This window comes from Vipera berus (assembly GCF_964194415.1).
Source record: "Vipera berus genome assembly, chromosome: W".
Lineage (NCBI taxonomy): Eukaryota > Metazoa > Chordata > Lepidosauria > Squamata > Viperidae > Vipera > Vipera berus.
Genome location: NC_138210.1, coordinates 69,333,218 through 69,349,358, shown reverse-complemented (window position 1 = coordinate 69,349,358; position 16,141 = coordinate 69,333,218). Strand labels below are relative to the sequence as shown.

Below are 16,141 nucleotides of genomic sequence, written 5' to 3'. Positions count from 1 at the left end.
CTTCTTCTCTTATGTGTTTGGATCTCAACAAAGTTAGAAAACCACGTCAGTGTTGGCAGGATTTGAATGGACGACGCTACTGTATCTTCAGATTTATTAAGGATATTTCATATAGTTGCCTGGGTGCCTTCACTCTGCAGCCAACAATGTGGATTTATTTTTCCCCCAATCTATTGTATGCTTTGTAGCAGTTGCCTAGACGTTGGACATGGTTCTCAAAACAATGTTAAAAATGCTAACATTTCATCACTTTCTCCTTTATTTTGCTGCCATCTGATGTTTGTTTCGAACAACTACATTGTCAAACTTCTTTCTTCTTGATTACATTACATGGGACTAAATAATTGCTAAGTTATTCAGTTGTATCAAGACCAGCACAGTTTCTCTAAGTTTGCAGAAAGCAACACAGCTCTACTTTTGCTCATAGTCTTAAAATGCATTTAGCCTTGACATCATTGTGCAAAGCTAAGTATTTTAAAAATGCAGCCAAATCTCACATCTAGGGAACTTCAAGCTATTTTAAATTTCTAGGAGGTTGTATAATAGTCTTTATAAGAATGGACTATGTGTGCTGCCCAAGTCATGTTAAAATAACTCTTCTCTGACGTATTGCAAGCTTTCAATCTGAGATTTATCAGATTTCGAGAAGCCTTTTTTGACAGACTCGCGGTATCTTAAGATATCCATATATTTGCACCACCTCAGATATTCACATCCATCACTAGGCTGCGAAATATGTGACCTGATCGTGGTTTCCACTCGGATATTGTTTTTGTGTGAAACCAGAGGCCTTTAGGCGTGAATTAAGGGACAGTCTAAATCAGACATGTCAAACATGCAAAGTCACGTGACATCACACAGCGTATCAGGACTGTTTTGCCATTGTGTGATGCGTCCGGCGCGTGGACCGGCAGTTTGACACCCCTGGTCTAAATTATACAAAAAGACAGGTCCCATTTGCTTTTAAGTTGCCCAGTGTAGTCGATGATCAGGAATGATGGGAGTTAGCCTTCTGCTACGTAGTCTCAAGTAATGTAATTTTTACTTTGAAAACAAAAGAATCATATTTTAATGTTTGTTCCTGCCTGGATGTTTTGAAAGGGTATGTATCAAGTGTTTCTCAACTTTGGTACCTTGAAAATGTGTGGACGTTAACTTTTGGCTGGGGAATTCTGGGAGTTGAAGTCCACACATCTTCAGGCTGCCAAGATTAGAAAAAAAACCACTGGTGCGTGTAGAACAGGGGTCTTCAAACTTGGCCGTTTTATGACTTGTGGACTTCAGCTCCCAGAATTCTTCAGCCAGGCACACTGGCTGAGGAATTCTGGGTGTTGAAGTCCACAAGTCATAGAAGCGCCAAGTTGGAAGACCCCTGATATAGAAGTAGATTCATATGGTAACACATCTCCATGCCATTCCTAGATGTGCCAGTTTAGCATTTTTAGGTATCTCTTAAGACGTGATGGCTCAGTGGGTTAGGACACTGAGCTTGTCAATCAGAAGATCAGCAGTTTGGTGGGTCGAATCCCAAGTGCCACGTAACGGAGTGAGCACCTGTTACTCGTCCCAGCTTCTGCCAACCTAGCAGTTCGAAAGCACGTAAAAATGCAAGCAGAAAAATAGGGACCACTATGGTGGGAAGGTAACAGCGTTCCATGCGCCTTTGGCGTCTAGTCATGCCAGCCACATGACCACGGAGACGTCCTCGGACAAGTGCTGACTCTTCAGCTTTGAAACGGAGATGAGCACCGGCCCCTAGAGTTGGAAATGACTAGCATGCATGTGCGGGGGAACCTTTACCTTTACCTTTAAAAATAGAGGGTTTTAATCTTTCTAGAACAGACATGTCAAACACAAGGCCCGGGGGCCGGATCCGGCCCGCGAAGTGGTTTCATGTGGCCCGCGAAGCCATCCTGGAAACAGTGAGGGAATGGCCCTCTCTGCCTTGGCCCTGGCCCAGAGACCCTCCTTCTGCCAGAGACCCTCAGATCTGTCCCACTCCTGCCCAGGCCCCCATAGGCACCCTTGATGCGAACGATGTAGAGCTGGCCACGCCCACCCAGTAGGCCACACCCACTCTAGCCACACCCACCCAGTAGGCCACGCCCACCCTGGCCATGCCCACTCGGCCCCCTGAGGGCAACCGCAATGCTAATGTGGCCCTCAATGAAATTGAGTTTGACACCCCTGTTCTAGAATGAGAAACTATCAGTCTCCTAGCGTTGCTGAATTGCAACTCCATTGCTTTGCTTGTGCTTGGCAGTGAATAATACCTGGAAGAAAGGACAGCCAGAGGTGGCTTAATTTACATTCCACTAATTGAGAACAAATGGATGGAAATTTCAGGACCCTGCTTGTAATTTGAGCATATCCTATTCCAGGTCAAACCTTAACCTGATCCTCAGAGGCTTTCCAGACGTTGCAGAAAAGGCAGAGTTTATTCATTAAATTTATATTTATTTTATTTTTTTATTTTAATTCCATTTATATCCCGCCCTTCTCCGAAGACTCAGGGCGGCTTACAAGCTTAGCAGTAGCCTTCATTCTATGTATATGCCTGCTTATTAGGGCTTTCACACACACCCCCAAGCGGCATTATTACAAAGTCAGCTTAATTGCCCCCAACAATATATGCCACCCCTATCCCCCTAGGCATGGCATGGCCACAGTTAATTGATTTTTCAGTTTAAGTGATAAACCCAGGTTCTTAAGCTGTAGTTACAGGATTCAGATAGTATGTTAAGCTCCAGTATGCTTAACGGTGTCAAGAATTTTGTGCAGTGTATGTGAAATGGCTGTAGGAGTCTGGCCTGCTAATGTTATATTGACCACTACAAGGTCCTACCTTCCATAAAGCCACCCAGATGTTTTTTCCCTTAAGTTCTTAACACCGTCAAATGCTTTTCACTCCAACGGCATGTTTTGAGATCTTCCCCCAGAAATCGTTGGATCCTTGCTACCTGAGCAAGAAAAAAAAACAAATAAAATTAATCGGCTGATTTTTGCAAACTTGATCCTCCTCAAAGCGGTGCACAAGGTCTTTGCCCCACTTTTTGTTGTTGTTGTTGTTCTACGTTGCCCACAAATGGAACAACCACGAAGTTATTCTTAGTCTTTGCAGGTCTTTTTACTAGTGGTATACTTAGCTGCACCTCTCCCCTTTTGCACCTGTGCATCTAGCAGTGTTGTGGTTTTCCATCTTGACTCAAAAGGATCTCAACTTGAGGTGTAACGTTCTCCCCATTCCGGTTTTCTGCCCGAGCTGTGCCACGTGCCGGCTCTTTGTTCAATTTTGCAAAACAACTTTTTTTCTAGAGGAAGCGGTCTCTGCGGGAAGAGCTTCAAAAGATGGGCCAGATCAACTTCGCCGCTCCTGACGTCATGGAAGACTCAGGTAGGGTTGGTTTTGACCCATTTTGAGACCTGCCCCTTTTTTCCATTTCCTGCTTTTGTTTCTTTCCTTTTGCTTAGCTAGCTGGGCCAGGAGTAAACTGCAGGGAAGATATTTTTAAAACTTAAAATGTAAACTGTGGCCGAGATGAAGGTTGAAATAACACCTGGAGGATGTTAAAAATAGTCCCTCAAATTTAAAATATCAGAAAAATGCTTTTGTTTTACTTTGAACAGCAAAACCTAACCCAATTACCCCAGGTTTATTCAATGGAAGTTCTTCTCTTATTTCCTGTTACTAAGAGCAAATCCAGCTGCCTTCAGAGACAAGTTTTAAACTCATCCTAATGCATGCTTTAAATTAAGTAATTGGAGAAGATTGCTTTAAGGCATGCTTTAATTAGATAATTAGAGAAGATTAGGTATTGGCACGTTAGCACGGATTCGCACCAGGATTTTATTTATTTATTTATTTATTTGTTTTTATAAACCGCCCTTCTCCCGAGGGACTCGGGGCGGTGTACAGAGTAAGGTAGGTATACAGATTGAAACAATACTGAAAAACAATAGTCAAAACAAACTGGGACCCCAATTAGAGCTATCAGGCCAGGCCAGACTGCTGGAACAGGTAAGTTTTTAAGTCGCGCCGGAAGGTGCGGAGGTCGGGGGCCATCCGGATTTCAGTTGGCAAGCAGTTCCAGAGGGCTGGTGCACCCACTGAGAATGCCCTCCCCCTGGGGGCCACCAGCCGACATTCCTTGAGTGGTGGCACCCTGAGGAGGCCCTCTCTGTGGGAGCGCACAGGGCGGTGGGGTGTTGACATTGGCAGAAGGTGCTCCCGTAGGTAGTCCGGACCCATGCCATGTAGGGCTTTGTATGTCATTGTTAGCACCTTGAATTTCACTCGGAAGGCAACCGGAAGCCAGTGCAGCGCACGGAGGAGAGGTGTGATATGGGAGTATCGGGAGGCCCCCAAAAGTGTCCGTGCCGCTGCACTTTGCACCAGTTGAAGCTTCCGAGTGGATCTCAAGGGCAGCCCCATGTAGAGAGCGTTACAGTAGTCTAGGCGAGAGGTCACAAGGGCATGGGTGACTGTACGTAAGGCATCCAGGTCCAGATAAGGTCGTAGTTGGCGCACCAGTCGAACCCGGGAGAAGGTCCCCTTGGTCACAGCTCCTATGTGATCTTCCAGGGATAGCTGTTGCTGTAATCTTTTAACTGGTTAAATTTTATAGTTTTTAAAATGATTTTATTTTTATTTTTTATTTTTTTTTTTAATTTGATTGGGAAGTACCCAGAGTTGGTTGAAAGATGGGCAGCTATCTCACTGTTTTAAACAATTAATTATTTAAATTTAAAGTTATCCATTGTGCTATCTGGAAAAAACGAAGGATCGTTTTTGTAAGGGAAGTAATGCCCTCTTTGAAACAACTGTTGTGAGATGATTTCTATTTTTTTAGCACCCGGAAACGAGACAGTTCAAACTGGGAATCTTTTTGCCCTTGAAATGTTGCTGGGTCCAGCTCCTCTTTTTTAACACGTCCTAATAAAAACTCCACAAAATTGTATGTCTGTTGACTTTTTAAAATCCATCAACCTGAATGCGTATTTCTGAGAAATTGCCTGTGTTCTCTGATCCCAAACAAAGGGAAACCTTTTGAAGACAACGAAGTCCATATTCTCGGTAGAGAAGGCCGCTAGTTTGGAAGAGGAGTCCAAGAGGCCATCTGTGTTAAAAATGAACAGTCCTCTGTTAACAGAGGGGGAAGGATACAACATCACCTATCTCCTATTTACAACACAGTCCTTTCAGCACTTCCAAGAAGGCTCCACACCCATTTGCACAATTCAGGTGACCCTGAGGGCACTGATAAACCTCCAAGTGGCCTCAACGACTCTCAGAGGGAGTGCTAATGACCAAAAATGACTGCAAGGAACATAAATCCTTCCTTTCTCCATCATTCATTCAGAAGCTTCTTGGATGACAAGTGAAACAAACGTCTTCAAGGAAAAAACAAAGAAAGTCCAGTTGCCTTTAGAAAAAGCGCCTTTGAGACCATGTCCCCTAAGTCATCTGGGGTGGTACCATCCAGGATTTTTAATATGCCTATTATTAACGGCTGCTGGAACTGTACAATTATCCAAATAGAGGCAGAATATAAATGAATGCCCGAATGAATGCTTTTTTTTTATTGCACAGTTGTGAGAGTAACGAATGACAATATACTATCATAGTATTATTGGCTCTGCATAACTCTTAAAAAAATCAGACATTGGCCCAATATCAAATAATACATTGACTTTTTAGAGTGTTTGTAATTATGTTATAGGTGGGTTAAAGTGTATTATGTGTTTGGTTATTTATATAGTTGATCAATGTTAGTTAGATTATGATTACGATATATTTGTAACCCTGTAATCAGCTTTGGGAAGTGGGGGAGGGGAGGGGGGTTTGGGGGGGGGGTTGGGGATGGGATAATATTGTAACTTTTATAAAACTTTTCAATAAAAAAATATATATTAACTTTAACAAATGGCTGTCCAATATCTGACTAAAGACACCCAGTTATGTGAATCCCACCAACCCCACAGATCCATTTCTTCCATTCTTAAACAGTTCCACCCAGATTTATCTTGCAGTGTATGATTTCTCTTCTGATGGTTTTCAATCTAAATTATTTCACTTTTCATAATATTTCCCATTTTCATAAAAAGAGGCAGCTAGGATCCCTCCCAGTATGTCAGATGAGCTATAACTCATTCGGAATAAAATGGAGTTATTGTTTCCCATGATTTTTTCCCATGACTCCGGAAGGCCACAGATTCTCATTTCTCATAAGAAACACTCTGTAGATGAGTGTTTCCCTACAGTGGGCGATTTAATATTCCTTAAGGAAAGAATCATTATAAAGTTGTATACGGTACACTAAAAGAGTTGAGAAATAAGACACATTTAACTCTGTGGGTCTTACAAAAAATAAAAAGTAAAGAAGATAGCTTTGTTAAATCAGCCTTTCTCAATTCACTGTCTTCTCAATATGGGAGAATTCAACCAGCATAATTCCTAGCTAATTTGGAGAACCACTTTGGTCTAGTGGTGAAGGCCCCAGGCTAGAAAGCAAGAGACCTTGAATTTAAGTCCTGCCTTAGCCATGAAAGCCAACTGGGTGGCCTTGAGCCAACCTCCTAAGAGACTTGTGACTTCTAGTCCCACTTAGGCATGAAAGTCAGCTAGGTGACTTTGGACCAAGCACTAGAAAACTGAAAGTTCAAGTCTTGCCTTAGCCATGAAAGCTTCTTGGGTGACCTTGGACCAATCAATAGGAAACTCGAGTTCTAGTCCTGCCTTAGCCATGAAAACCAGCCAGGTGACTTTGGGCTGATCACCAGGAGACTGAGTTCTCGTCCTACCTTAGGCATAAAAGTCAGCTGAGTGACTTTGGACCACTGACTCTCTCTCAGCCCAATCCACCTCACAGGGCTGCTGTTGTGGGGAAATGGAAGGTGTGTTGGATATTTTTGCCGCCTTGAGTTATTTGTAAAAAATAACAAAGGTGGGATAAAAATGAAATGAAACAAAAGTTCCTCCAAATCCTTAGATGTAAAAGACTAGATAACAAACTCACTTCCTGCTATGCTCAGCTTGAATACGGTGGTTTGTTCTGGGAAGACGAAACTATAATTATGTTTGTTTTCTGCTTATACTGAAACTTCTCTGTAGTCATCAATGGATTTTTATATGATTCAGACCTGAGTAGATTTTCTAGAATCTCTCCCACCTATTTAATCTGGTTTAATTCCAAGACTGCAAAACTAACACAAGAAGTCAAGTCACCAAGGGTTTTTAGAAGTGAATGTAAAAGACCTGGTTGATCAAAACTGCTGTGATAGTTGTTTTAGTATCAAGTAATGCAACTTTTAAACCTTTGGAGTCAGATGCAGTAATGTAGCTTCATTGGTGACTAAACCCAATTGATTAGGTGTTGGGAGTTTGGAATTATTGTTATTTTTTTAAGGAACTTCTGGCTGAGATACTTCTAGCACTTTTTGTTCAAATATATATAATTCTATGACAGCACCGTGAACAATTGATACTGATTTTGCTCATTGGTCCAAATGATAGAACAAGATTGGCATAGTCTTCAAATCTGATTTTTCTCAGATTCTGAGATCCTGTTCTGGGCCTTTGCTGTTGTTTTAACCCCAGAATACCTTTAAGTGTTAGCATTACAAAAATTGCCTTTGTAACTTTGACCTCTTTTCAGATGTTCAAAAACACATGAACTTTATTTTTTTTTAAGAAAAAATGATGGTGAACTCAATAAGATCAGAAGGCCAACATTTCTTATCCAGCATGTAATTCTTGTAAAAGAAAAACCAGTGCTTAGATGCACAGATGAAAAGCTGAAATAAAATTCTATGGCACGCAAAAGCTCTAAGAAGCTTACCCTAAGAAGTTTATGCTTTTAAAAGTGGGAGTTCTAATATTCTGGCTTTGCTTTCAAGGAAGAACATCAATACGAAGACAATATAAGTAGGTTGGCACACAGGAACATAAAGACTGGACTCTCTCATTTAAATAAGGTAAACCACATTATGGAATATTATAGACTTATAATATATTATTACTAATTAATCAGTGACTTGTGTCCAGGCGTTGTGGGTGCCCCAACATTGGAGGTTTTTAAGAAGAGATTGGACAGCCACTTGTCTGAAATGGTAGGGTGTCCTGCTTGAGCAGGGGGTTGGACTAGAAGACCTCCAAGGTCCCATCCAACTCTGCTATTTTGTTATCTTTGTAAGCCATTCTGAGTTTATTTGTTTTTGATGAAGGGGGAAGAAGTAACAATGATCATTTTGCCGAGCATTCTCATTGAGAAGCTGACTGACTTGAAATTCTCCCCCACCATCTGCGATTGGATTCAAGACTTTCTTAGGGACTGGTTACAAACAGTGAGGGTCAGGTCTGCTTTGTCCACCCCCCTGAAGCTTTGCACCGGCTCGCCACAGGGCTGCGTGCTTAGCCCCTACCTGTACTCTTTATACACATATGTCTGTGTATCATCTGACCCATCCACTGTGATAATTAAGTTTGCAGATGATACGACTGTGGTGAGTCTTATTACAGGTGGGGATGAGACAGCATACAGGGCGGAGGTACAAAAACTATCCATATGGTGTAGTAACAACAACTTGCACCTGAACATCGGCAAGACAAAAGAGATGGTGCTAGACTTCCGGAGAAAAAAGGAGGAACCTGCCCCACTTTACATCAGGGAGGACTGTGTGGAGAGAGTTTCTCCTTTAAATTTCTGGGAGTCTACCTCTGCGAAGATCTGACCTGGAAAGTTAATACAACCCAGGTGGCTAGAAAGGCCCAACAGAGGCTTCACTTTCTCAGGGTCTTGCGAAAGAACAGGGTAGAACAATGGCTAATGACCCTCTTTTACCGGTCTACTATAGAGAGCGTCCTCTCGTATGGTATTGTGGTTTGGTATGCTGGTCTGACAGCCGCGGATAGGAAAGTATTACAGAGGGTAGTGAGCACAGCACAAGACATTGTGGGCTGTTCCCTGATACCACTGGATGACATCGCCAGGGCTCGTTGCCTTGGAAGAGTGAGGAAGATTCTCAGGGATGACTCACACCCTGGACGGTATCTCTTTACTCTCCTACCATCCGGTAGGAGATATAGGAGTATAGCCAGCTGCACCAACAGGCTGAAAAACAGCTTTTATCCGTGGGCTGTTAGGCTTTTGAATGGGAAATAATTTTATAAACTTTATGCAGAATTGACTTGCAAGGCTGGTGTGTGGTGCAATTAGTTCACATGGTGTAATAAGATGGAGGGTTTGTTGTCACTGTGAGTTGGGGGGTGGGAGTACGAAGGGAGGCTCAGCTAATCTCAATGTATACATTTTTTTTAATTTTAATCCCATTTATATCCCGCCCTTCTCCGAAGACTCAGGCGGCTTACAATTTAAGCACAAACCAATGTGCTTAGCAATAGCCTTCATTCTATGTATATGCCTGCTTATTAGGGCTTTCCCCCACCCAAGCGGCATTATTACAAAGTCAGCTTATTGCCCCCAACAATCTGGGTCCTCATTTTACCTACCTGGGAAGGATGGAAGGCTGAGTCAACCTTGAGCCTGGTGGGATGCGAACCTGCACTAATTGCAGGCAGCTGGTGTTACTTAAGGAGGCATTAGCCCACTGCTCCACCAAGGCTGTACTTTGACAATAAAGATTCATTCATTCATCCTGAATAATAAAACATGAGCCATACATTCAAATATGCATCTTTATTACACTATAAATGTTTTGACAGATAATATTCAGAAAATGGTATAATACATTTACAACAATGCAAGAATTAGAGTTGATAAGCTGCGTAGATGTTTTTAAAAGCTGTACCATGAAACATTTGAAAAGTGAAGCCATTTTCTTTAAAAAGTTGAGAAGGCAACCAGGAAAGCTTGTAGCATGATTCTGTCCAGTCAAATCTTGAACTCCTTAGATGATTCTTCCACAACATCCCAGTTATGTTTCTCCCATTTTTCTCTCATTCCTATACACAAAGAGGAAGAGACAATTCTGGTTACCTGAGAGAATTAGAATGATATCCCTTGTCCCAAACACAGACCATTTTCAAATATTTAACGATGGGCAATATGCCTCGAAATTTAGACTTGGTTTATATCATCATGAAATTACATTTCATTTAAGGGTCCCACTAAAAGCCTTGTGAGAGCCGTTCAATCATTCAGTTGTAATGGATTTTAACTTCCATCAAATTTAGCTACAAAGTCCAAATTTAGAGAAGGCCAATCTACTTGTGGCCGTACAGCAATCAGGGTCAATAGGAGCCCAAGTTGGTTGAATGATTTTTAAGCCCGTGGCTCTAAGGACTGGAAACACAAACACACATACACTATAGTCCAGAAATGATTTAATTCAAGCCTAGTTTTATAACCTTCACTCAAGAATGGTGTTTCCCTTTCATTGTCCTTTATTGCAATAGATGTGTGGGTAAGCATACACTTGAATAAATCTGTAAAGTCTTTAATTAGCAATATTATATGGATTACTAATCCTCTAATCCCCTCTCCCAAGGGGTGTACAGGGGTGTCAAACTGCCGGCCCGTGGGCTGGAGCATCATGGGGAAACCGCGCCCATCCATTGCCGGCAATGGGAAAAAGTTCCGATGCGTCGCGCAACATCACGTGACGTTGCGAGTTTGACATGTCTGATCTAGTAGAACCAAGAAGAAGCTTTTCTGTGGTGGCTCCTTCCCTGTGGAACATCATCCTTCATGCTTTATGGGTAGTTCCTGGATTTATGACCACAATTGAGCCCAAAATTTATATTGCTAAGTGAGACATTTGTTAAGTGATTTTTGCCCCATTTTATAACCTCTTGCCACATTTTAAGTGATTCACTGCAGTTGTCAAGTTAGTAGCACAGTTGTAAAATGAATCTGGCTTCCCCATTGACTTTGCTTGTCAGAAGCTCACAAAAAGTGATCACATGACCCTGGGACACTCTGACTGTCATAAACATGAGTCAGTTGCCAAACTTCTGAATTTTGATCACGTGACCATAAGGATGCCGCAACAGTTGTATGTGTGACAAACGATCACAAGTCACTTTTTCTAGTGCTGTTGTAACTTTGAACAGTCACTAAATGAATTGTTGTAAGTTGAGGACTACCTGTGCTGAGTTCTCAGTTCTGGCTTGGGTACAGTTGTAATAAGACAAGCTTCCAGGCTAAGTTGACAAAATCGAAACCATTGACATTAAGTGGATCGGTCCCTGTCCTAAAAGAATCTGCTTACCTCATCTTGACCATGCCCAGTAGGTGAGTATCAAGTTGAGAGCAACACTCTTGAAAAATATCATTCTCAGTCCCAATACGGTGAGGGAGAGAAGATTCAACCTTTCATCTGAAAAAAAGAAGAAAAGAAGATAAATATCAAGATTTCCTAGTGACTGTTGAGATTGGCTGCTTATGATGTTTGCCTAGACCAGGGGTGGGGAATTGTGGCTCTTTTAGGATCTGTGATGTTCAACTCCCAGAATTCCTGAGCCAGCATGGCTGGTTCAGGAATTCTGGGAGATGAAGTTCAAAAAATATTGGTCTAGCCAGGGGTGGGGCAGTATGTCAACAGGTGTAGGTCCTACCAAGTTGACAAGCTGGTTTCAGAAACTGTCAAAGCTTTAGGGGTCTCTACTTATGCCACGTGCTCCAACCTTCCTGATGTGAGGAAGAAGCAAAGGTTGGGGGCAAGCAGAATTGACCAGGAACAGCAGAATAGACAAATATCTTTCATGTTTTGGCTTCCCTCCTCCATTATCGGTTCTATAAGGACCCCTTAGGACCAAGTCAACTGAACATGTAAGACCGGAGGTGCTCAAGGCTCTTATATCTCTCAGTCTCAAAACATCTCAACATTGATGATGCTACCTAGAGAGGGTAATGAAACCTCTGCAAGAAAACAAGCAAGCTCAGAGAGCACCAAGGACCCCTCAAGTAAGGATATACTTGAATGTTCAAAACGATTCCACAGTGAGGAGTGTGGGTTAAAATAAAATTGCAATATCAGCCATACATAACCTTGCTCTTTTTTGTGTGTGTTGGGCCTGCCACACATAGTAAACAAGAGGTGGGACTTGGGTCTGGCATTCACAGTTACCATCTTGACTTTTGTGAGATTCCCCCAAGCCCTACTGAAGACTTAACACAACTCTCTGTTTTTATTTCAACTTCTAATATCTCATTAATATACCTAGATTGGTACAGGGTCTCCTGTTCGAGCAGGGGGTTGGACTTGAAGACCTCCAAGGTCCCTTATGTTAGGATATTAAATTTAGTGGCTGGAACAGTTAAGTGTACAATGGGCCAAAACACACAGCTGTAGTTGATTGATTGGAGAGTGTTGACTCATGCATGAGGCTATCTATGCTATGATTGGTTGCTGTGGGGTATAAAGGGGGAGTTTCTCTCCCCACCACCACCATTTTCTTCTGTAAGCTCTGTCTGCTGTTTGAATTTACCTCATGATTTTCCTGACCATCTTGACTGCTGTTTAAATTTACCTCATGATTTTCCTGAACATCTTGACTGTTGTTTGAATTTACCTCATGATATTCCTGACTCTCTTGACTGCTGTTTGAATTTACTTCATGATTTTCCTGACTATCTTTACTGCTGTTTGAATTTACCTCATGATTTTCCTGACTATCTTGATGGCTGTCCATTTGAATGTAAAATCTATTTATTTATATAAAGTTACAAGTTCATGCCAGTGTTTCTGACTTCATGTGGAACAGTTGCTGCACAATTTCCTGACACCTTCCAACTCTGTTATCCCAATATGAGCTCTTACACACAGTGGACATACCTGTTTCAAAAGCTGGAGTGCCGGACAGTGTATTTTCTGAACAGGTATCATCCCCTATAACAACAACAGCAGCAACAAAAATCATTAATGCTTCTGATTATGATAAAAAACAAGACAATTTTCAAACACCAATATTTTCATTGATTTACCTTGGTTTTCAGCTTCGTAGTGGGTGCCTTTGTAAGTAGCAGAGCAATGAAACTGGTCATCATTCTTGTCCCATATGACAACCCCAAGGCTGGCTGATTCTTTATTGTTCCCATCTTTTACGACCACAGCAGAGCCACTGGATGACTTTGAATTTGAATTTCTATTAGTCTTCACATCGATGGGATTAGGTGAATAATCAGTAATGAGGCAAGCGGCCACATTGCTTTGTTCATTTTTGGACTTCAGCTGGTAGACAGAAGGTTCTGAATCAATCAGATCTACAATAAAAACAGACATTGCTCAGAAACATGAGCTGAGATCTGAAAATCTTGGGAAACACAAGTTGTCCTAGATTTACAACTCTTTATTTAGCAACCGTTGGAGGTTACAATGGCACTGAAAAAATGTAATTTACAACCGGTCCTCCCACTTAAATGGCTGCAGCATCAACAGAGTCATGTGATCACAATTCAGGGAAATTAAACTAAAAACAGTTAACAGCTTCTTCTGTGTAGTTTTTAACTCTCCTCCCTCACCTTTCTGTTAGATTATGTATTTCAGTTTGGTGGACCTCTGGACAAGATCCAGGAGTGAACCCCAACGCTTTGGGTGACTGTGTTCTTAAGTTGTTAAGAGCTCAATTTAACCTCCCAATCTAGCATGTATCTACTGGCCTCCTTTTCAAGTACTAATCAGGCTGGCTAAGCTCCTCAGCCTGAACAAAACTGAGAAAATGCTGGGACCTCAAAGCTGGTACTTAAGACGGTTAATGTTTCATCTAGCCTAAAAGGAGGATAGAAGATCTCTAAAGTCCCAGCTGTATTCTGGAGGAATGTTGTCTATGGGGTTGCGATGGGTCGGACACGACTTCACAACTAACAACAACAGAAGGAGGATAGACTAAGATGTTTTGGAAAATCTAGAATCAGGTAGATAGATCTGGATCTAAAGAACCAACAGGTAAATTCCAGATGCTCAAAGATGATAAGGTAAAGGTTCCCCTGCACATGTGTGCTAGTCGTTTCCAACTCTAAGGGCCAGTGCTCATCTCTGTTTCAAAGCCGAAGAGCCAGCGCTTGTCCGAGGACGTCTCCGTGGTCATGTGGCCGGCATGACTAGACACCAAAGGGGCACAGAATGCTGTTACCTTCCCACCGTAGTGGTCCCTATTTTTCTACTTGCATTTTTATGTGCTTTCGAACTGCTAGGTTGGCAGAAGCTGGGACGAGTAACAGGCGCTCACTCTGTTATGTGGCACTCGGGATTCAACCCACCAAACTGTCGACTATCTGATCGACAAGCTCACCGTCCTAACCCACTGAGCCACCGCATCCGTGCTCAAGGATGATATGGACTTGTTTTCTTTGAAATGCAGCCTGCCCAAGTAGCCTTGTTAATATTCTCTGGAATTTAAGGAGTTTCCTAATGAGTTTAGCAAGGATCCATCTTTCAGACATGTCGATACCTGAAATCCCAAGAAATGTTTTCGTTTTTCCTTCTTTAGCTTTTAAACTATTCTTGCCATTTACTGTATCAGCCTCCTGAGACATCAACTGTTGTGAAACTCAATAGCCTAAATTCTTTCTTCTCCCCACTTCTTTCTTTTGTTAAAACTGTTCAAATTCTGACTCTTTGTCATTCTTTCATTGTCCTGGCCAAAAGAGAGCCTTGGGGAAAATTTATTTATTTGTTAGTTTAAATTTCCTATTTCTTAACCACCCATCTCCCTCAGAGAGGGGCTTTGGGCTGTGTACAATACAATTAATAAAGTTAACATCAAAGTCAGGATTAATGTAATATTAAACATATTAAAATTACAAAGTTACATTATGAAATTTCAAAGAGTGAAAAATTCTAAGATGGAGAGGGTTAGTAGTTGTTAATATAGGCTGCAGGGGAGAGGTAGTCATGGGGGCAGCCAGCCCCAAAATTGTATGGTCCCTGTGTGCCAACATAAGGCCACAATGCTATATTTTGATCCCTTACATTGAATAGGTAAAAGTAAAGGTAAAGGTTCCCCTACACATGCGTGCTAGTCATTTCCGACTCTAGGGGCCAGTGCTCATCTCCGTTTCAAAGCTGAAGAGCCAACGTTTGTCCGAGGACATCTCCGTGGTCATGTGGCCGGCATGACTAGGTGCCAAAGGCGCACGGAACACTGTTACCTTCCCACCGTAGTGGTCCCTATTTTTCTACTTGCATTTTTATGTGCTTTCGAACTGCTAGGTTGGCAGAAGCTGGGACAAGTAGCAGGCGGCACTCTGGATTACGCGGCACTCTGGATTCGACCTGCCAAATTGCTGACCTTCAGATCGACAAGCTCAGTGTCCTAACCCACTGAGCCACCATGTCCCTTTACCTTTACATTGAATAGCCATGCACAAATCCACAGTTCAAATACAAAACACAAACACAAAAACTCAACACACATACTCTTTTGACTTGTGTACTTTTTCTTTTTTGCTTTGCAACACAAGCTAATAACTTCTTCAAGTGCTTGCAAAACTATTCAAAACTAATTTCAGAGAAGAACCCACAAAGATTTCACCTCCCTCCCTGTGGGGTTTCATGTGATGCTATCATTTTATGACTAAGAACTTGCAATAGCTTGTCTTGCTGCATTTCCTGCTGTTGTCTTCATTTAGTGAATTAATTGAAGAGTAATGACCTTAAAGAAATATGCATGGTTTGGACCCAAATCTCCATTCAGTCTACAAAAAGATCAAACCCAACGATATCAGGGTTACAGAATAACAGAGTTGGAAGGGACCTTGGTGGTCTTCTAGTCCAACCACCCCTGGACAAATGGCTGTCCAATCTCTTCTTAAAAAACTCCAGTGATGAAGAACCACAACTTCTGAAGACAAGCTGTTCCACTGATTCATTGTTCTCACTGACAGGAAATTTCTTCTTAATTGTATGTTGGACCTCTCTCTGTTAATTTAATAGCCTTGTCTTGCCTCCAGGTGTTTGCAGAATAGGTTGAACTCGTGGTGGGATTCAAATATGTGAACAAATGGTTCTCTGTGTGGATGCCACTTCCAGAAGTCCATTCTGGGCCTGGCTAACAAAAATTTAGCTACCAGTTCTTCTGAACTGGTGCGAACTGGTTGAATCCCACCACTGGGTTGAACCCTTCCTCTCTGTGACAGCCTCTCAAATGTAGCAGTTTTCCAACATTTGAGTAAATGTCACA

General features: G+C 42.0%; 1 gene segment (V, D, J or C); it reads right to left on the bottom strand.

Moving 5' to 3' along the window:
* Positions 1 to 9,790: 9,790 nt before the first annotated feature.
* Positions 9,791 to 16,141, bottom strand: part of LOC308676239 (T-cell receptor alpha chain constant-like) — a 99,672-nt gene continuing 93,321 nt past the window's right edge. Inside the window, exons 2-5 of the C gene segment in view lie at positions 12,945 to 13,223; positions 12,796 to 12,849; positions 11,230 to 11,337; positions 9,791 to 9,961 (exon numbers count right to left, since the gene is read on the bottom strand).